We start from the raw sequence: 21,537 nt of genomic DNA on the forward strand, positions 1-21,537 counted from the left end.
TTTATTTCACATGGGATCTATGTTTTTCTGTGTAAAATGTTTGTGTTAACAATTACTTGGACTAGATTTTAAGCATCCTGTGGAGATCTTCTGTGGTCTTCAAGATCAGTGGTCTTCAAACATTTTTGCCCACATGCTGCTCTGAGAAACCTTGGAAAACCTTGCATCCCTTCCACATTTTTTGTTGCCACCTACACTATAACTTTTCATCACAAGTTTGCAAAGGGTGTTATTTCCAGCATATTGCAATTCATGATATTTTAAAATAAAGCTGTTAGCTCACTCTTTTAAATTTATCCTGAAGAATCTAAATCCCACGGTGATTTGTTACCCAACATTATTCATTTTAAATATACATGAACCAGCTCTTCTTTCACAGTCAGAAAATTTGCATTGTTCCCTTTTCTTCTTGAACTCATATTTTCACTGCATTTTCCCCACAGAATGTTATCATGTTGCATATTTTCATGCTTGAAAAACTTCTATTGATCAGTATGTCATTCTTTACAACGGGCATTATAACTACATATTTATATAATTTTACTTTCTTGTGACTCTAAAGACTAAGGTGTTAAAAAATCTCTGGGTGGAGTTATCCTAATAATTATTAGTAATATACAATTGATCAAACAGCAACTATATTATAAATAATAAGTATATTTAAACAAAAAATAAAAGTGTATGCATTGATTATATGGAAGGAACTTTTTCTTTTCTAAGGTAGTGATGGATGAATATTATTTATAGCTAGAAGGAAACAGAACTCCTCCCGAATTGTATTCATGTGTTTGACTTTGTCTTTGTAGATATAAATGCTAAGGTACTTTGTTCACAGAAATTGAGTAGATGGGAATGGGAGAAATGTGTTGTAGCAGTGTTGCTCAATTCTGTGAATTCCTTTCAATTATATGCCAAATATCATGCAATGATAGATTATTTACATTCTTTCTAATGCTCTATCAGGTGACAATTTTGCTCCCCAGTTATCATAGGCATTCTCTTTCTCAATGCCTGCACAGGCTTCTACTTTGCCATATTGTGTGCACCTGGGACAATACACCATAGTAAGATATGGGATGTGTGAGAAGAATGACTTTTTGCCAAGTGAGATATGGACATTGTGAAAGGGGAATGGAATGGAGGCCACACACACGTTCTCAGGCGGATGGGTTTTAGGAAAACGTAGAAAAGGATCAAGGACATAGAATTGATTCTCTTGAAACTATCCTGCTCTGCACCACTGGAGGAGAGTCTTCATGTATCCTGGGGGAGGTACTTGGGGTTGGGAGCTGCAGGGAAGTGCAGGTTTATCCCAGTTTAAAGATGTCCATTTCTTTTTTTTTTTTTTTTTTTTTTTTTTGAGACAGAGTCTCACTCTGTCATCCAGGCTGGAGTGCACTGGCGCCATCTCGGCTCACTGCAAGCTCCACCTCCCGTGTTCTGGCCATTCTCCTGCCTCAGCCTCCTGAGTAGCTGGGACTACGGGCGCCTGCCACCATGCTCAGCCAATTTTTTTTGTATTTTTAGTAGAGACAGGTTTCACCCTGTTAGCCAGGATGGTCTCAATCTCCTGCCCTTGTGATCTGCCTGCCTTGGCCTCCCAAAGTGCTGGGATTACAGGCGTAAGCCACCATGCCCAACCGAAGATGTCCATTTATTAATCATCATCTTTTGAATAAAAATGACAGAGAGCAAAAGAGATTAAGCAGTCCTAAACAGATTGGTAATGACATGGTGGGTAAGAGGAGAGCTCTGTAAATCCTAGCTCTGAAATTAACTAACTATATATATGTAATCTTGTGCAAATTATTTAACCTTTTAAATTCCTCATCCAGAAATCAAGGCAATAATGATACCTACCTCATAAGGTTGTTGCGAGGATTAAATGAGCTAATATGTAAAGCACTTAGAGCAGTGCTTGACAAGTAGTAGTCATGCAATAAATCATCACATTCGTACAAGGAAATGACTATATATGACATAAAAATTAGGACAATAACCCCCACATAAGTTTGATATGTACTTTGCTGTTACCTAAGCTAACTGCTTTAATTTGTAAACTAAACAAAAAGGTATAAGGTTCCACCGTAAGCATGTGGCAGAGCCAATATTCTTACCCAGAGTTTCCACTGTTAAGGACTGTGTTATCCTGCCTCTTGAAAAATAAATGAAACAAAAATAAAAGATATAAGAGGCATATACGTTGTAAAATTATTCTTTCTAGATCAAAGTAGCATATGTTAAGCAAAATTTATAGTATGCTTATTTCCAGAGTAGCAAAAGTGTTCTTTCCTTACCTTTTATAACCACAGAAATTTCCATTATTTCATTCCAGATACTTCTCTCCAACCCGCCCCCCACCACGCACACACTTATTACTAAATATATCATCCAACTTTTGGTCCTTAGAAGTTCAGGGGTTTTGCCTTGCAGCTTTTACTGGGGCTTCAAGCAGATCATGATCAACAGTTTTATTAAATAAAAATGAGAGGTCCTTTTCCCAGTATTATTTTATTTTTCCAGTATTTCTAGCTGTCCCCCTCCTCACCTCATTTAAATCTGGGTTTTATGTTTGATAGCGTATACAGTAAGTTGAAAAACACAACAAAGAGCTTAAAAACCCACATCTGAATAACATCGACTTCGGGAACAGCTGCTAAGATAAAATAAATCCAAGAGAGCCCAGCAAGCAGGATGTGATTTCGTTTCTTAAAGGGACAGGCAGATTCATATATGATTTAAGTCTTAAGCTGTTATTCAAAACACAATTGACATCAAAGTTTTTCAAATCTAAAATTTTATGGGGGTGTTTTACTCAGTACATAGAGAATTCTATTCCACTATACCTCAATTTGAGCAATTATTTGATAACATTATTGATAAAGGTTTACAAAGCAGAAAGTGTAATCCATCAGGAATCAAGCCTCCAGATTTCTTCTTCACTGAGAATGCAGAAAAAGAAACTTTGCCTAGTGAATAATGAAAGCAAATGGGAATTTGTAAATAAGATAAAAATTAAATTGAGAATTACAGAATAAAAACATATGAACTGTTTGCAACATCTTAGCCTTCTGTAGTGTGATTCACATTACGGAAAACTCTATTAAAATAATTGCACAAAAGTCTGATTTGAAGTAATAGGTAAGGAAAGAAAGGAAATTCAGCATATTAAAATATGATCTTATAGAATAGATAAATGATAAAGAGACTATGTGTTCTACAAAGGTGTTATTCATCATGCAAAAAGACTTACCATAGTTTTCTTTTAAACATCTAGCTTCGCTAGTACATTTAGAATATGATTTGATTTATAAGTACATTATTTACACATGACTTTTCCTGGAAAATATCTATTACATAAAGAAAGTACTAGCAAGAAAACATAGTGCTGTGGCCTGAAAAGTTCAGAAAGAAAAAAATCATTTTGTGAAAAGTTGTTTTTATCAATATATTTTAATTTGTCTGGCCTAATTAAATTAGTAAAGAAAGAAAATATTATTCAGAAAAATGTTCATATCTTAGATATATGCTGATAATATAAAGCATAAAGAGCCCCACATATTTCCTGTTTCTTATTTAATTTTTCCATTCATGCAGCGCTCTGTAATAACTTGTATACTTCATTTCTCACTTTTTTTGCTCACTTGACTGTTTCCATCTGTGACACTTAAGCATATTTTTACCAATGAAATGAAATATCATAGCCTCAGGTCACTTCATGAATGTCCTTTTTTCAGTATACTATCAGGGATGTTTTTGGCTGCAAGTAACAAAAACCCAGTAGTGTTTGAGAACTCAAAGCGTTTATTGTTCACTAAACCGAATGCCCAGAGGAAGGTGGTCCCAGGTTGGTTTGGGAGCTCAGTGCTATCAACATGGACCCAGGTGGCTGAGCTGATTTCAGTCTAGGCAGTCTGACTTACGTGCACATGGCACACTCTACTTCTCTGCAATACTTACATTTTCAATACTCTGTCCTAGGAGACTGAGTTCCTGTTTTGGGCAGAGATCTTTTCTTTCCTTATATTCCTCAGTGCTTGACACACAGTAATCAATAAATATTCATTAAACCAGTGAGATCAATTTTAAACAGGAAGAGGGAAACTAGAACTATGTGAAATAAAAAGGTGCTTAGGTACAGAACTAAATCAATTAAGATTATTCAAATTAATGCTGGATCTTTGTGTTCTGCAGTTTTTAAAGAGATTTCAGTATAAACGGAAGACATTTTGGGTCACTTATAGTCCCCCACTTTTTTCTTGAAGCTTTGTTGACTGAATGACCCTGGGTTTAAATTTGCAACTTTAGAAGAGTACACTGCGCTAAATTGCTCTGCGTGAGAAAGGTTTAGAGGCTGACTCTGGAGTCAGCAAGGTTAGCTCTGTGTGTGTGTGTGTGTGTGTGTGTGTGTGTGTGTGTGTGTGTGTACTGGAAAGGAAGAGGGAATTGAGCAAAAACAAAATAGTTGGAGGAGAGACCTGAGAAGTGATATGTTTGCTGGTGATTTTTTAAAAAGTGAAATGTTATAGGTTGTGTGATGAGACCCCACAAGTTTCCAGTAAGTCTATGAAAGTTATATGATACTTGGTATTGTTGGATACTGATGAAGATGAGTTTGTGTCAAGGACTTGCGTTAACATGGCTGAAATGTTATATCAGAATTTAGGACAGTCCACCTAAATCCTTAAAACGATTACCTATTATGTGTGCGTGCATGTGTATGTGTGTGTGTGTGTGTGTGTGTGTGCGCGCGCACCCACGTTTTGCATATGTGCACACTGCATTTACTAAAGGTGATATATTTCTCTCTTGGAAATATAGTTTGAAAACTACTCTCTTTGGTACCTGACCACCTTTCTATGATAATACCTTATCAACTCTTTAATTTATGCATAATCAAGTTTCACATGTCATATTTAAAACTAGTAAATCACTTTTGGGACACTTGGAGAGTTGGGAACCAATGTGTTAGCGCTTGATAAAATTCATTAGGTGTTCTTACTCAGAAAGAGTCCTTTCAGAAGAAATCATAAGGCAAAACACTCAGCAGATCAGACAAAAATCTAAAGTACTAAGAATGGAACAGCCAGCAGAATGGAACACCTAGGCATTTGTCTGCTGATCTGTGTGTGTGTGTATGACAGGGTTGGTTGGCAGTGGGGTGGGGAAATGGCAGGACGGAGGAGGGACAGTTTCCTTTTCTGGAGATTTTCACCTGGCTGGAGGTGGGAGGAAGAGTGAATAGCAGTGGTCTGTTTTTCCTGCAAACTCAGTCAGCACTTTGTAAGTAGCACATACTGTCATTGCAACTACTACTACTACTGGCCAAAATCCAAAGGGATTAGCTAGAAATGAATCATCTTTGGAAATGCAGCATGATGCAGAAATTCACTAAGATAGTCAGAGGAGTCAATCCCAGCTAAGTGTAAGGCCATGTTTTAGAAGTCAGAAAGCAGAGCTGGCAGTCTGGTCTCGAAGTTTTTTTAACTCACAGAACTATTGTGAAGCTTGCAGAGTCAAGATTGCCCCAAGGCCCTGGCCTAGATTTTTCTCTTCCATGGAGTACTCCCTGATAATTCTAGCACACTGAGAAGACTCTGAAGTCTCTTGGCCCTTGGACTCTGCCCCGTACTGTTTTGCAGTAAATTACAAACAGCCTTAAGTTGGTCTTGCTAATAAAATGAAGCCATGGATATGAAAGTGCCTAGCACAGTATTCAGCAAGACTTTATTTATCCATTCTGTTATTTCTGGAAAAGTAGTCCTGGCCAGAACACAGAATTAATGAAAACGCAGCCGTTAAGCAGAGGTGACTCAGCCCATATTCTCATCTGCTACAGCACAAGGCCCTAACAGGAAATGTTCTCTACCAGATCCAGAAATTGTTGCTCCTATTGAAATAACCCAGATGGTATGCATTACAGAAGAAAGCCTTTATAAGTTGGCCCATTATTATCCAAATCTGAATATGCATGTTAGTAGAAGCACTGTGGCCTGAATGCTGGCTGGGGTATTTGAAACACTTGTTCCTGAGGAAAACATATGAGTAGAATAAAGGGTGGGTCATTAGCTTAATGCATATTAAAATTAGAGCCTATTTTTTACAGCGAAATTAAAATATTTTAAGATCACAATACTACATACTTATAAAAATTCATATAACAAGTTAATAAAATGTAAGGCAAATGTTCCTTTGCTCCTTTCTGCCTTCCTCCCAATCTCACTATTATTATTGTTGTTGTTATTTTGATACAGGGCCTTGCTCTGTTGCCCACGCTGGAATGCAGTGCAAAATCATAGCTCACTGTAGCCTCAAACTCCTGGGCTCAAGCAAGCCTCCTGCCTCAGCCTCTCAAAGTGCTTGGATTACAGGCATGAGCTGTCATGCCCAGACTTTTTTATATTTACCTGTGTAGTTATCTTTACCTGTGAGCTTTATTTCTTTGTATGGGTTTAAGTTACTGCTTACTGTCCTTTCATTTCAGCCTGATTGACTCCCATTAGAACATCTTGTAGGGCAGGTCTGTTACCAACAAATTCTGTTTTCATTTATCTGGGGATGTGTTAATATCTACTTTGTTCTTGAGGTATGGTTTTGCTAGAAGGTCTTGGTTAACTTTTTTTTTTCCAGCATCTTGAATATGTCATTCCACAGGCTCTGGCCTCCATGGTTTCTGATGAGGTGTCAGCTTTTCATCTTTTTGGCCCTCAATCTCATCACTATCTCGGGCACTGAGGAGCTGGGGCTTCAGAGGTGAACATGACCAACAAGGACCCTCCCTTCAGAGGGCTTATGTTTTAGGTGAAGGAGAAAGATCACAGCAAGAAAATAAATAAAACAAATAAAACCCAGCCTCAGAAGGTTTCTTTACATATGGAGGTGGGATCTGAATGATTAAAAAAAGAATCAGTCTTGAATCTTTATGGGAAGAGCCTTCTAGGCAGACTGAATGGCAAGTACAAAGAGCCAAGGGAACTGAAAAGGTAGCCTCTATGGTTGGCACTTTGTGGCCAAAGTGAGAGTTCTGAAAGGAGAATGGGGAACAGGGACCAGGTCATACCAGGGAGGGCTAGGTGGGAAGTTACTAAATACAACGAGAGGCCATTGAAGGTTCTTAAATGGGAAGGGGAATCAGAATTTGATTTTCACTTTTGAAAGATGCCTCTAATGTAATGGGGGCAAAAATGAAGTCTTCAGACAGGTTGCAAGAAATTCATTCACACATACACGCAGACATGCAGAAATAAATATTTCTATTTTTAAAAACAAAAATGGTGATATATAGTACTTATTTTGCAACTAGTTATTGGTGTACATTTTTAGAACTCTTTGAAATTATGCTCAAAATCAGTTTGCTGCATCTTAGAAAAATCACACACATTTTGTTTTTTGACCTTTCCTTACCCACTCAAATGCAGTAACTTAGTAGGAAAACAGGTTTGGGATTTTAACATTTTGCTCCAGAATGTGTTCATCAGATTTGGCTCTTGAATGACTTTTGGATTGTCCCAGATATCAGATTTATTCTTAAAAAATAATTATTTTCTTTCTTTTTTTTTTTTTTACCTTGCAACTCCAGCTCAAAGGGAATAATTATTTTCAACAAATTACAGTAAATACTGATGTGATACTTTTAGAATATGTATACACTGGAATGTGTATACAGCCTGCTAAAGAGCTTACTTTGAAATGAAAAACATTTATTTGAATTTATAAAAATTCAATTTTTATAAATTGAAAAAAAACAACAAAAAAATAATTTACCAAATAATTATTGAGTGCCAGCCACAAAGCATCAGGCACTGTTTCAGGCACTGGGGATACGTTAATGAAACAAGTAGAGAAAATTTCTTTTCCTGCTGAGTTTATATTCTAGTGGAGGGAGACAGACCAAATGAGCAATCAAAATAAGTAAATGATCTATTATGGTTTAAGATTGTTTAGGAACAAAGTCAGATAAATTTGGAAAGCTGGAAGGGAGTTCCAATTTTAAACAATGTTGTCAGGTTGGGCCTTACCAAGATGGCGACATTTGAGCAGACTCTAAAGGGAAGACGTAAGTAATACAGATGCTAAGGGGATGAATATTCAAACAGAGACCCTGAGGCAGGAATGTGCTTGGCAAAGCTGAGGAACAGTGAGGTGGCTAGTGGTTGGTTGAGTGCTTAGTTGAATGGTTGACAGATTGTAGGACATGGAGTCAGAGAGGTAAGGTTGTGAAGATGAGGTTGTAAGGGCTTTGCAGCCATGGTTAGCACTTCAGCTTTAACACTGAGTTAGGGGAGCCAAAGAAGAGACGTGACAGGATCTAACGTTTTAAGGGAATTACTCTGCCCACCGTGATATAAACAGACTATAGAGGAGCAAGGGTAGAAGTTTTGATATGTTTTGGAAAACAACAACAGCAGCATTTCACAGTCACATCCTCTTAATTTTGCTAAAAAAAAGTGGAAAGCAGCCAAAGTAAGCATTTTTAAAATAAAATTTTCAGATCTTATCTTTCCTTCTGATATAGTTCGGATATGTGTCCCTGCCCAAGTATTATGTTGAATTGTAATTCCCAGTATTGGAGGTAGGGCCTGGTGGGAGGTGACTGGATCATGGGGGTGGTTTCTTATGAATGGTTTAACATCATCCCTTTAGTGCTGTCCTCCACGAGAATAGTGACTCTTCATGAGATCTGGCTGCTTAAAAGTGTGTGGCATCTTGCTGTCTCTCTTTCTTGCTTCTACTTTTGCCATATGATGTGCCTGCTCCCACTTCATCTTCTGCCATGACTAAAGATTCCTGAGGCCTCCCAAGAAGCAAATGCCAGTGTCATGCTCCCTGCACAGCCTGCAGAACTGTGAGCCAATTCAACTTCTTTCTTTCATAAACTACCCAGTCTCAGGTATTTCTTTACAGCAATGCAAGAATGGCCTAATACACTTACCACAGCAAAGTTCTATCAAGCCCAATTTCTTTTAGCCCTGGGCTAAAAATGTTCTTAGGCTTAAGCCTACAGTGGCTTAAGCAATAGGCCATTTACTGTCTTACATGATATTCAGTATAGAGATACACAGAGCCAAGGTAGACTAATGTAGTCACTCAGTAACATCTGGGCTTGGGGTTGCCTTTTCTGTACAGGCACACCTTAGAGGTAGTGCAGGTTCGGTTCGAGACCACAGCAATGAAGCAAATACCACAATAAAGTGTGTCACACAATATTTGGCTTCCTAGTCCATATAAAAGTTATGTTTATACTATATTATTATATATTAGTATGTAATAGCATTATGTCTTTAAAAACGATGTACATATTTTAATTGAAAAATACTTCATTGCTAAAAAATGCTAACAATCTAAAAAAATCTGAAGCCTTCAGCAAGTTATTATCTTTTTGCTGGTGGAGGGTTTTGCCCTGATGCTGACGGCTGCTGACTGATCAGGATGGTAGTTGCTGAGGGTTGGGGTGGCTGTGGCAAGTTCTTAAAATAATGCAATGATGTTTGCCACATGGATTGACTCTTTCACAAAATATTTTTGTATCATGCAATGTTGTCTGATAGCATTTTACCCACAGTAGAGCTTCTTTCAAAATTGGAGTCAATCCTTTTAAACGCTTCTGCTTCTTGATCAGTTTAAGTTTATAGAATATTCTAAATCCTTTGTTGTCATTTGAACAACGTTCACAGCGTCTTCACCAGGAGTCGATTCCCTCTCAAGATACCACTTTCTTTGTTCATCCATAAGAAATAACTCCTCATCTGTTCAAGTTTTATCATGAGATTGAAGCAATTCAGTCACATCTTCAGGCTCCACTTCTAGTTCTAGTTTTCCTGCTATTTCTACCACATCTCTGGTTATTTCTTCCACTGAAGTCTTGAACTCCTCAAAGTCATATATGATGGTTTTAATCAGCTTCTTCCAAACTCCTCTTAATGTTGATATATTTTGACCTCCTTCAATGCCCATGAATGTTCTTAATGGCATCTAGAATGGTGAATCCTTTCCAGGTTTTCAATTTACTTTGCCCAGTTCCATCAGAGGAATCAGTATCTATGGAAGCTACAGTCTTATGAAATGTATTTCTCAAATTAAGACTTGAAAGCCCAAATTACTCATTGATCCATGGGCTGCAGAATGGATCTTGTGTTAGCAGGCAAAGCTCTTGGGTAACCAGGTGCATTATCAACGAGCAGTGAGATTTTGAAAGTAATCTTTTTTTCTGAGCCATAGGTCTCAACAGTGGACTTAAAATATTCACTAACCATGCTGTGAACAGATGTGCTGTCAGTCAGAGTTTGTTGTTCCATTCACAGAACACAGGCAAAGTCAATTTAGATAGTTCTTAAGGGCCCTAAGATTTTTGGAATGGCAAATGAGCATTACCTCCAACTTAAAGTCAGCAGCCGGGGCCGGGCACAGTGGCTTAGAGCACTTTGGGAGGCTGAGGCAGGTGGAGCATTTGAGCTCAGGAATTTGAGACCAGCTTGGGCAACATGGTAAAACCCTGTCTCTACAAAAAATACAGAAATTAGCTGGGCACGGTGGTGTGTGCCTGTAGTTCCAGCTACTCGGGAGGCTAAGGTGGGAGGATTGCTTGAGGATCACTCAAGGCTGCAGCGAGCCATGATCGCACCACTGCACTCCAGCCTGGGTGACACAGTGAGACCCTTTGTCAAAAAATTAAAAATAAAAATAAAAAGTCAGCAGTTGCATTAGCCCCTAACAAGAGAGTCAGTCAGCCTGTCCTTTGAAGCCAGGCATGGACTTCTCCTCCTTAGCTAGAAAAGTTCTATGTGGCATACTCTTCTAATAGAAGGCTTTCTTTTGGTCTACACTGAAAATCTGTTTAGTGTAGCCACCTTCATCAATTATCTGAGATCTTCTAGATAACTTGCTGCAGCTTCTACATCGGCACTTGCTGCTTCACTTTGCACTTTCATGTGACGGAGATGGCTTCTTTCCTTAAACCTCATGAACCAAACTCTGCTAGCCTCAAACTTTTTAAATGAAGCTTCCTCATTTCTCTCGGCCTTCACGAATTGAAGAATTAGGGCCTTGCTCTGGATAGGCTTTTGCTTAAAGGAATGCTGTGGCTGGTTTGATCTTTTATCCAGACCACTTAAACTTTCTACCTATCAGCAATAAGGCAGTTTCACTTTCTTTTCATGCCTGTGTTCAAGGGAGGAGGACTTTTAAATTCCTTCAAGAACTTTTCCTGTGCATTTACAACTTGGCTAACTGGAACGATAGGTCTAGCTTTCTGCTTATCTCAGCTTTCAAGATGTCTTCCTCACTAAGCTCAATCATTTCTAGCCTTTGGTTTAAAGTAAGAGATATGTGACTCTTCCCTTCACTTGAATACTTAGAGACCATTGTAGGGTTATTTATTGGCCTAATTTTAATATTGCTGTGTCTTAGGGAATAGGGAGGCCCAAGGAGAGAGAGAGAGAGATGATCAGCCAGTCAGTGGAGCAGTCAACACACACATTGAATTGGCTGTCTTATAAGGGTACAGTTTGTGGCACCCCAAAATGATACAATAGTGACATCATAAATCACCATAGCATATGTAACGGAAAAGTCTGAAATATTTCAAAAATTACCAAAATGTGACAGAGACACCAAGTGAGCACACGCTCTTAGAAAAAATGGTGCCACTAAACTTGCTCAATGCAGGGTTGAGAAACAAACCTTTAATTTATTTAAAAAAACACAGTACCTGTGAAGTGCAATAAATTGAAGTATAAAACAAGGTACGCATGTATTTTTCTTGCTTTTCTCTTGTGGTTGCAGAATACGTTGCCATAGCTCCAAACATGTCTGGCTCACTGGAGGATGTCCAAGGCAAGAAGTAAGGAAAAAACTTGTCCTTAGGTTGTCAGGATAAAATCCTTCCCCTGAAGCTCCTCATCCCCCACTCCCCTTTATGGACTGAACAGAATTAGGTCATATTTTTAGCCCCTCAACCAGTTATTGGTTGACAAAGAGGGACAGAGTACCAAGAGGTTTAGACAAGTGGTTCTTAAAGGTCTGCTGAACCTTGGGGAGGCAAGTTTCCAAGAACCTTCCATGGAGTCTGCAAAGTCAAAACTATTTTTATTATAATACTAAGACATTATTTGCCTTTTTCACTCTCATTATGAGTGCACAGTCGAGTTTTCCAGAGGCTACCTGAAATAGCACAACAGATTGAATGCACAAACAGATATGAAAATCCAAATGCCTTCTATTAAGCAAGACATTAAAGATATGGGCAAAATTTTAAAGTGACACCATTCTTTTTACTAATTTTTTGAAAATATCGTTTTTTTAATGAAAATGTGCTATTTGACATTTTTATTTTTAAAAATAACTTTTTAAAAATTTGTTTTAATATCAATAGCTGTAGCCCACATAAACAAAAGTTCTTGGGGCCTCAATAATTTTACAAGTGGAAAGCGGTCTTGGGACCAAAAGATTGAGACCACTGGTTTATTCAGGCATATCTTATTCCTCCCTGGGGTTGCTGAAGTCGGAGCTAAACTTTCCGGAGCTCAACTAAGCTTGGCTCAAACCTTTTAAAAATATAACTGTTAATGGTAAGGCCACCTGGGCTCAACAGCAGGTAGTCGGGCCTCTGATTGCTTAGGCCAAAGGAAAAGAGGAGGATTTCGTTGGGCCCTGAAGTTGTCACCGTGGCGTGCTTCTTCTGCTTTTTCTGGCCTTGATCTTTCATCCAGGATTGGGGATACGTGCATGCAAACTGGCAGGCGGACATTCCTCCCGCTCTTGTTTTTCAGTGTTAGTATCTTCTTCACTCATACTGTTTTGGTTTCAAAGTGCTCTCAGGAGCCTCCTTAAAATATCAAACCTGTTTTTCGCCTTTTGAATAAATCCCTTGGCTTCACCAAAACTAAACAAAACAAAAATCAAAGTACATCTTTGTGGGTAACCCATATGCCTGTGATTTCTCCATCTGATCTCCTTCCTTTCTCTGGCCTCTTTTCTTCCCCAGTGAATTTTAGGCTGCCATGAAACCAGGGAGGAGACGGCCTGACCCTGACCACGGGTGCAGCAGGCATACATTTTCATTGCACATATTTTGTCGAGTGGGTGTAAGACATTTTTGCATAAACTGAGAGTTCACGAATGCCATTTCTTAGTCTTTCCTTTGCCTGCGGTCTTCTGCCCAGATCCATTTCTTTGCCCTAATTTTACAAGTAACTTTCTCCCGGCTGGATTGTTTGCATCCACGACTCCCAACGCTTGAACCTCCCATCCCTTGGGCCTGACCTAATTCTAGGTGCCGGCTGTTTATTTCTCCACTTTGGCAAACGCACATGGCTCTTCTGGAAGCTTCACTTTTGCTGCTAGGCTGGGTGTTGGGGTTCAGTGGGGCTCGGAAAACGTGCTCTAAAGTAGCCACGACCCCTGTCCCCGCAGAGCCCCCGCCCCGGACGCTGCAGGCGTCAGGAGGGGGCGGGGAGTAGGGAACGGCCGGGTGAATCACAGGGCGTAACAGGTGCCGCAGCCGCAGCTGCGCCAGCAGCGCGCGCGGACTCCAGGGATAAGGTCTTCTTTTTCTCCGGGTTTTTTTGGAGGTGAGGAGGAGACTCCCGAGGCCCCCACCCGACCAATGCAGGCCGCGGTTGTTCATCGCCTAGCAACTGGCGGAGCCAATGGTAGGCGGCGGGGCCTGCGGCGCCGGCGCGCGGGGGCGGGGTGGGAACCTCGGGAACCTGGGGAGGCCGGGAGGCGGCTGCAAGGGGCGGGGAAGGCGGGAGCCCGCGGCAGAGGAGGGGCCGCCGGCTGGAGGCGCTGCTGGCCCTCGGGGCTGCGGGAGCCGGGCTAGGACGCCGAGCGGTGACTCCCCGCCGCTCCCGGGGGCCGTGACGGTGAGCGGCCGTGCCTCGCGGCGGGGATTGTGACGCGCCCCGCCAGGGAGGGGCGGGCGGGGGTGGGCGCCGGCCAGGGGCGGGCGCCCGAGGTGAGAGTCTGCACCTGGCTCAGAGCCCTGCTGCTGGGCGCGAGGCTCCGCGCGGCTGTTGGGGCCGTTGCAGGGTGCGGGCGAGCGTCGACCCGGGCCGCGTCTGGAGGAGGTAGTGGGAGGTAGGTGCTGGACCCGGGACCGCTCTCGCTGGCGTTCGCGGAGCTGCGCCCGCGGAGTGCTCTGACCCGGGGAGCCCCAAACCCTGCCTGGGATGGAGCGAGGGTGGCGCCCGGCGTCGGGCGACGAGCAGCGCGGAGACGTCGGGGAGGAGGGGATGGCCGATTTGGGGCTGCAGAGTCTCAGCAGCGGCCGTGGAGCATGCGGGGTTTGGCGATTTGCTAGTGCAGCTGCAAGAGGCAGTCTTCAAAACCAGTTGTTGGGTGGCCGGTGGCCGCTGCAGTGGAGGAGAGCCCCGATAGTGGTCCAGTAAAAAGTCGAGGGGAAGAATTTACATCATCCAAGAGGCAGGCATGTGTGAAAATACTTTGGTTTAGAATTTTATCATGAAAATACTTTGGTTCAGAATTTTGTAGTTAACGACAGTAAACTGAATTGTGAGCTCCCTGCACATTTTTTGAGCCTATGTTATATGTTAATTGCCCAGTTAGGCAAATCGCTTGGGCCCAGGACATAGAATGTATTAAATAATTTGATGTCTGCACGTATAATAAGGGAATCTTTAGATTATTTCCCAGTTTCAGGACCTATCGTTGTAAATGCCAAACTGCCATTTCTAGCAACACTGATAAAGTTCTTGAATCTGAGAGAATTGAGATTTCTCTTTTCTGGACGCTGTAATAGGTTGATGATTAGAAAAGAGGGTGATTTAGAAGTGTAAGGGTGGAGGCTTCTTGAACTTCCTGGGCTCCCTAACAATTCAGATTATAGTCAAGGTGTAGAGTTGGCTGTGGGTGATGGATGTCATGGAGCCTTTCATGGTTCATGGGGGTTTGACTTACTGTGGGGTAGAAGAAAATTCTGGTACTCCTACAGTTTGATCCTGAACTAGAAAGGTTGGTATGAGTTCACTCATTTAGGAGACTGAATAAAATTTGTAAAGAATTAGAAATTTGGAGAGAAAAATGCCTTTAAAGTTTGCGTCAAGCTATCTTGAAATTTAGAGGTTAGAGGTAGATTTATGAATTTGGATCCAGTCGGCAAAACGTGATCCATCATATCTCTTTTCCTAAAACTATCAACCTACAGGCCTAGGAAGCTTAGGTTATTCATTCACACTAAACAAGTAAGGAAAGCTAATAGCTAATTTAACACTGTTTTGCCTGCTGTCAATGAAAGTTTCTCAAACAAAACGGTTCTTTGAGAAGAGGGTTAGGAACTGATAGTTAAAACGAAAGCTCTTTTAGTGACTGGCTGAGCCTCTTAGACCAAGTCATTTTGTACCTTTCCTTCCCTTCTCGTTCCCCAGCTGTACAGGGAAGATAATAAAGCTCATGGATTACGTAACGTGGGTGAGACAGCTTGAAGATAACTGTGAAGACTTAGTTATTCTAGGATGAAATGTGGAGATCTCCTCATAACACATTGTGCCTTGTGACAAGACTTGTTAAAGCACATTATGTTCTAAACATAATGAGGCAGATATATGAGAAAACTAAATGTTATGCTGAAATTGTTTGCTAAAGACCTCAAGTCTGGCACAATGTCCGATTATATACTTGGGATCTCCTAGTACTTGACAGTCTGCTCTTTGGCCAAAGCAGGCCGTGACACCGGTTTCATAAAGTAGGCGTTTGAGTGCCTTCTGTGTAATATGCACCTAGAGAAATTAGGTGCATGAAAAGACACCGCCCCAAAATTGTGTGATTTTAATTCATTTCACATGCTTAAGTTGGATCGATTTCAAAGATTTTAAAGTTTTTTTTCCATGTCTTTTACAATAGCTGTGAACATGCCTTATTGGTTTCCCCATTTGCTCATGACACAAAGAAGTTTTGATACGATGTGGGTTTGTTTTGTGGCTTTGGTAATGGCGATATGGTTAGCTAGTAGTGAAGGTACAAGTTATCTTGAATTCATGAGTTTATGGGATGAGATAGAATAGAGAAACGCACCATTCATTATTAGTAATGAAAAACATCCTAGAATCGTGCCTTTTGATTGTGGGCCAATGTTATATGTAGAACCAACAGATTTACTAAATTACGCTTTAATAATTCTTTCAATAAACATTCATTAAATGCTTAGTAAGTGGCTACTTGCCTGACCTGAGGTTAAAAAGATGAGTGTTGCCTTGAGGAATTTGTATTTTGGAAATTATCAGCATAGTGAAGGAGAGAGCAAAAAAACCTCACAAAAAGCAAATATAGGAAGGCTTTCGAAAAGAAAGAATTTCAGCTGTGTCTGGCAGAGGAAGTGGAGTTCATCAAGCAGCTGGTGCATTCTGCGGCAGTGTACAGTTAAGGAGTTACAGGTGGCTTGGTAGAGTTGGACCAGGGTGGGGTTGCCATATTAATAAGGCTGTAGAACAGTGCTGTGAACATTGACCAGTAGGTTACAGGGAACCTTCAGAGGGTTTTATGAAGGGGAATTATATTTGCTTTTTACTTTAGAAGGATATTTCCACCAAAACCAGCATTTTGAGTGATCCAAAATGTATTGAGCATAATCCAAATAATATCTGAAAGACAGGGGTCTCACACAGCAATTAGACTTGAGGTATATTTTGCTGAAACCCTCAGAAACTGTAGAAAAGCAGAAATAATTATACAACAGACCTTTCTTGAGTATCTTCTACTTTTAAGACTGGAAGAATAGGGATACAAATTAAATAAGATACTTCCCCATTTTCAAGCAACCTGCATTCAGTAGGAGAAATAACACAATTATGCAGTACAGAATCTGGGTGTCAGACATAAAAATGTCAGATTCTAGCAATGTAGGATTCTGAGATGAGAGAAGAAATAGTCTTTCAAATTAGCAAAAATAAGTTTTTAAATAGAAATTAAACTACAAGCAGTTAAACATCCAGAGCAATCGTAACTACAGTTCTCGTCTTTTAACTCTTGCTTCACACATACCCTTTTCTCATATTCTCTTGAGTCACATTTGATCTACCATACTACTAGCTATGTGATCTTGTGTTTGATCTACCATACTACTAGCTATGTGATCTTGTGCCCTGGTTATCGCATTTGTGAAGGATGATAACAATACCTACTTCGGAGGGGTGTGATTAGAAAAATAGGTTAGTATCCAGAACAATGCCTAGACAAATAGCTCATACTTATTGAGCACTTAATATTTCTACTTGATGTAAAAATGCTGTAATTGAATAAGAACTGACTTTAAAGGCAGGATTATTTTTTGTCATGTTAAATCTATCCATGAGCATCTAATAAAACCTGTACATTCAGAGAAACTAACATTCTTTTAAACTCAGATTCTTGAACAAGTGATTTTCCTTTTATTTGGTGATCATCTTTCTGAAGTCTGATTTTCATTTTTAGCCTTCAGCTTTGTCATTAAGTCACTAATCACCAAATCCAACACGTTTTTAAAATTCAAAACCTGCCCATTCTATGGCATTTGCTGCTGTGTATCACCCTTCCTCTTTAAATCTCTTCTCCCTTGGCTTTCCTGAAGTCCGTTCCCCCATCTCTTTGTATCTCTTGCGTCCAGGTCTCCTTCACTTACTCATGTTGATGTTCTTCGGAGTTCGTTCTTCTGCCCCTTTTTTCTTTATGAATTTCGTCTATCTAAACGTGCTCTGATGTCTTGTGAGTTCTAGGCCTAGAGTTTAGCCCCGTGTGAATGTCTCATGAGGGCATCTCCAAACCCAGTAAGCTGCACAAAGCTCATTCTCTCCACACATTTGCCCAAACCCAGTTTTACTAACCTTACTCCTCTGTTCCCTTTATCTAAATGACACTATTATCTGTCAGGAGCCAAAGACAGGTTTTTTACATGGGAGAGTAAATGCCTCCCTTTTGTATACTTGTCACCATGTCCTGTCAGTCCAACTTCTGAATCATTTCTTACCTGTTCTTCGCTATCCTCAGTCACTGACTGAGTCAGCCATCTGGTTCCTGACCATTAATTGCCCAGTTTACTATAATATCTGTCTCAAAGATTTTTTTTCAGATTATAAAAGTATTGTATGCTTTTTGTAAAAAAAAAAAAAAAAAGATAAAAAGCAAAAAAATATTTAAATTATGTATAGTTCTTGGCATACAGTGAGCACTGAGAATATATTTTTGTGCCACGGTGCTAAAAAATATAACTTATTTTGCAGGCATTAAGTTTGGAGGAGATTTGTAGAGAAATATTGTTCTAAAAGAATTGTAGGACTAAATATGATTTTAAAATCGTATATAGAGCCTAAATAGTGTTCAGTAGATACTTAAAATTCAAGATGGGTTCCAGCCACTGCATATACTTTTCATTTGCCTGTTAATTGTAGTCTGGTTGTGGTTTCCTGTCTGAAAGATGTCTCCTTCGATTTGATTCTCTATTCTATAGCCAAATTTTAGGAATATCTCCCTGCATAGGATCTAGACTATAAAAGCAAGCCATCATCATAGAAATAATCTGTAAGTACAACCCATCATTAGCCATGTTGTTTTGTAATGAGGCGATAGGCTCAGAGAATTGATATCATTTGCTCAGCATATTTGTTGAGTGTCAGGAGGAAACCAGGCCTGTGAGGCTTTGGAATCATAAATAGCTAGTTTTTAGTCTTTCCAGGTTGAATAGCTGGATTTTATTTCTGTCTTCCAGGTTTGTAACTGTAAGTTACCTAATCTGTTGCCTCAGTTTCTTCCATCAATAAACCAGTGCTATCTTTACTTCTTCCTTGGGCTAGTGTGAGGGTTAAGTGGTGCAGCTGATGGAGCCCCATCTGGCATGCATTAGGTGCTCTTGAATTCATCATTAGCTTCTCTCCTACCAGTTTCACATAATTAGCTAGTACAGGAGTTATTAACCTGCCACCCGTGGATCCTTTGCAAATGGATGGCTTCATAGATCCTCTGAAACTCGAGCCCAAATTGCCTGTTCTTGTACTTTTAAAGGAAGAGGGTCATTGGCTTTGGGTTTTGGGGCCCAAAACATTTTAACCCCTGAGTTGACAGTAAGGCCAAGGACCCAGGGCTCTTGGTGCCTCCACAGTCAAACTGGGTAGAATTTAGAATTGTTTGAAATATTTGAGGAACATTATATATATATATTTAAAGCATTTTAAAGGACTTCAGGTGTAAAGAATTAGTTTATATTCCTTGGCTCATGACACATTTGTTTAACTGGTGCATTTATAGTTTTAATAATACAATAAGCACCACTTAACCCTCTGCATAACCCTATGGGCCCCTCCATTTCTTTTTCCTCTTTCCCTCACCTGAGGCAACTATTTACTGAATCCTATAGCCATCATTCCCTTGGTGTCTTTTAAATTATAGTTTTATTGCATCACATAATTTAAAACTGTATATGTTACATGCCCTGTCTTCTGAACATTTTTATTATGTGTCACTGAAGTTTTCTGATTACTGCATAATATTCCATTTTGTGAATATGGCATAATTTATCCATTCTCCTGTTGGTGGTATATGGGTTGTTTCCAGGGTGATACTCTTGTGCTGCTCGCTGTTGTGAAGAATGCTGCTGTTTATGTGCACACCTCCTGGCACACATAGGCAAGAGTTTCTCTTGGGTTTCACTAGGAGTGGACTTGCTGGGTTGTAGAGTATGTTAATAGGATAAATGAATGTTCAGCTGATGAACTATTGGTTTTTCAGAGTTTCCCCCATCTTCCAAGGTTTAATAAGCTGCTTAGCCAGGCATTCCCTAGGCCTGTTATTCTCAACCTCCATTTACTGCTTTAGAACACTTTTATATCATTCTTGGAACCCATTTTGTGGGACCCATAGATAAGAATTCCTTTTCGATTTTCTCTAATTGAAAGTGCATATAAATAGAATGCTAATTTATATTGAACAACATTCTATAGAACACAGCAGTGATTCTCAAACTTCGTGTCAGAATTACGTGGAGGTTCTGCTAAAACACTGATTTTTCAGTCCTTCCACTAAAGCTTCTGAACTGTAGGTCTGGAGCAGAACTTGATAATTTGCATTTTTAACAAGTTCCCAGGTGATATTGATGCTGCTGGTCCCAGGGTCATACATTGAGAACTATAACCAATGATTGAATTTGGGCTAAATCATTGAAAAAAATGATGAGTAGATTTATTAATTATGTTTGGTTTCTTTGTTATTTCCAATGCCTTTAGTAGATGTTATTACTATTTCATTATTTGAGGAGTGAAATACCAATAAATAGTAATTTAAGAATTTGATTTGGACTTCTTAGCTGACTTTAAACCTTAAAAGTTGATAGACTTCTAAAAAGTGACTCTTTTTTTCTTTTTTCTTAATAATCTTCTTCTAAGAATATGATTGCTGCTATTGCTGTGTGTACATTGGAAGAATTTGAAACTGGTACACAGTTTCTAAATTGCCATGCTCTTGATTCATACCCTGAATCACCTTGCTCCTTCTCTGAGCTGTTACCAATCAAAATTAGATTGTAAGCCCTTCTAAATTGCAGCATGGCCAAAGTGTTGACTTGTCTATCATATTAAGACAGCAGCAAACCTTACACTAATACGTCCTTGGACTTGGACATTTGTTCGGCAATCTCGACTGGGCTCCAACCTTGAATGAGTGATGATGCCTAATACCGAAATGGAGTACAAAGAATATGCTGACAAGCTTGCCAACCAAGAACTCAGTTGAGGTGGTGGGAGAGAAATTGTATTCCTGTTAGATCTGTGCTGTAGTAGAGTTCATATTAAGTGTTCTAGAAGCACAAAGAGAAGGGATGGCAGTGCAGGGAAAGCCTGGCAATATATTTGCTAGATTTTTCAAAAATTTTTTTGAATTGTTACGTACAGAATTTAATATTTTGTCTGCTTTTGTATAGTTCCCATTCTAGTTATTCAGTTGGCATAATTATTTGATTGTAATTTAGTTTCAGGTGAGGTGGTCAAGAAGAGAATACTTGTTCAGTTTGAAAAAGCAGCTTGAGGGGAGGAAGAGCATTAGGACAAATACCTAATGCATGCGGGGCTTAAAACCTAGATGACGGGTTGATAGATGCAGCAAACCACCATGGCACATGTATACCTATGTAACAAACCTGCACGTTCTGCACATGTATCCCAGAACTTAAGAAAAAGCAGCTTGAATATTGTATACTCCCCCCTCTCCTGTACGAAAGATAGTAGGGTGAAATGTGAAATGTGCTAGACTACCAGGGTTTGAATTTTGGCTTTGTCATGTTCTAGCTCTGTGTCCTAGGTCAAGAAAACTCCAGGCTTCAGTTTCCTTATCTGTAATGGGGGAAAGTATTTGGATCATTGTAAGATTGAATAAGTTCGTACACATAAAATGCTTAAAAGTGTTCCAAGTAAGTGCCGCGTGCTTAATAAATTATTGTTATTAAAATTAGGTAGAATCTCATTTGCTAAACATTGGGTTATAAAGACAATGTGTGCACATTGTTATAAAAATGTGAAGAAAAGGCAGGAAGTGATGGCTCACGCCTAATCCTAGCACTTTGGA

The 21,537-nt window shown here is 39.8% G+C and overlaps 1 protein-coding gene across 13 annotated transcripts in view; it reads left to right on the plus strand.

Annotated features, from left to right (window-relative positions):
- The window catches only part of SSX2IP (SSX family member 2 interacting protein), a 110,423-nt gene that overhangs the window by 48,906 nt on the left and 39,980 nt on the right, over nt 1–21,537 (plus strand). For 5 of the 13 annotated variants that reach the window (XR_013413563.1, XR_013413570.1, XR_013413572.1 and 2 more), the window contains exon 1: nt 13,760–13,862. The exons of 2 other annotated variants lie outside the window; for them this stretch is intronic. The gene's annotated coding sequence lies outside the window, so the exon portion shown is untranslated. Of the gene's footprint in view, nt 1–13,309; nt 13,650–13,759; nt 14,077–21,537 lie in introns of those variants that run through there. 6 more of the 13 variants (XR_013413571.1, XR_013413575.1, XM_028844111.2 and 3 more) reach the window with 2 other exon arrangements.

Source organism: Macaca mulatta, chromosome 1 (genome assembly GCF_049350105.2).
Source record: "Macaca mulatta isolate MMU2019108-1 chromosome 1, T2T-MMU8v2.0, whole genome shotgun sequence".
NCBI lineage: Eukaryota > Metazoa > Chordata > Mammalia > Primates > Cercopithecidae > Macaca > Macaca mulatta.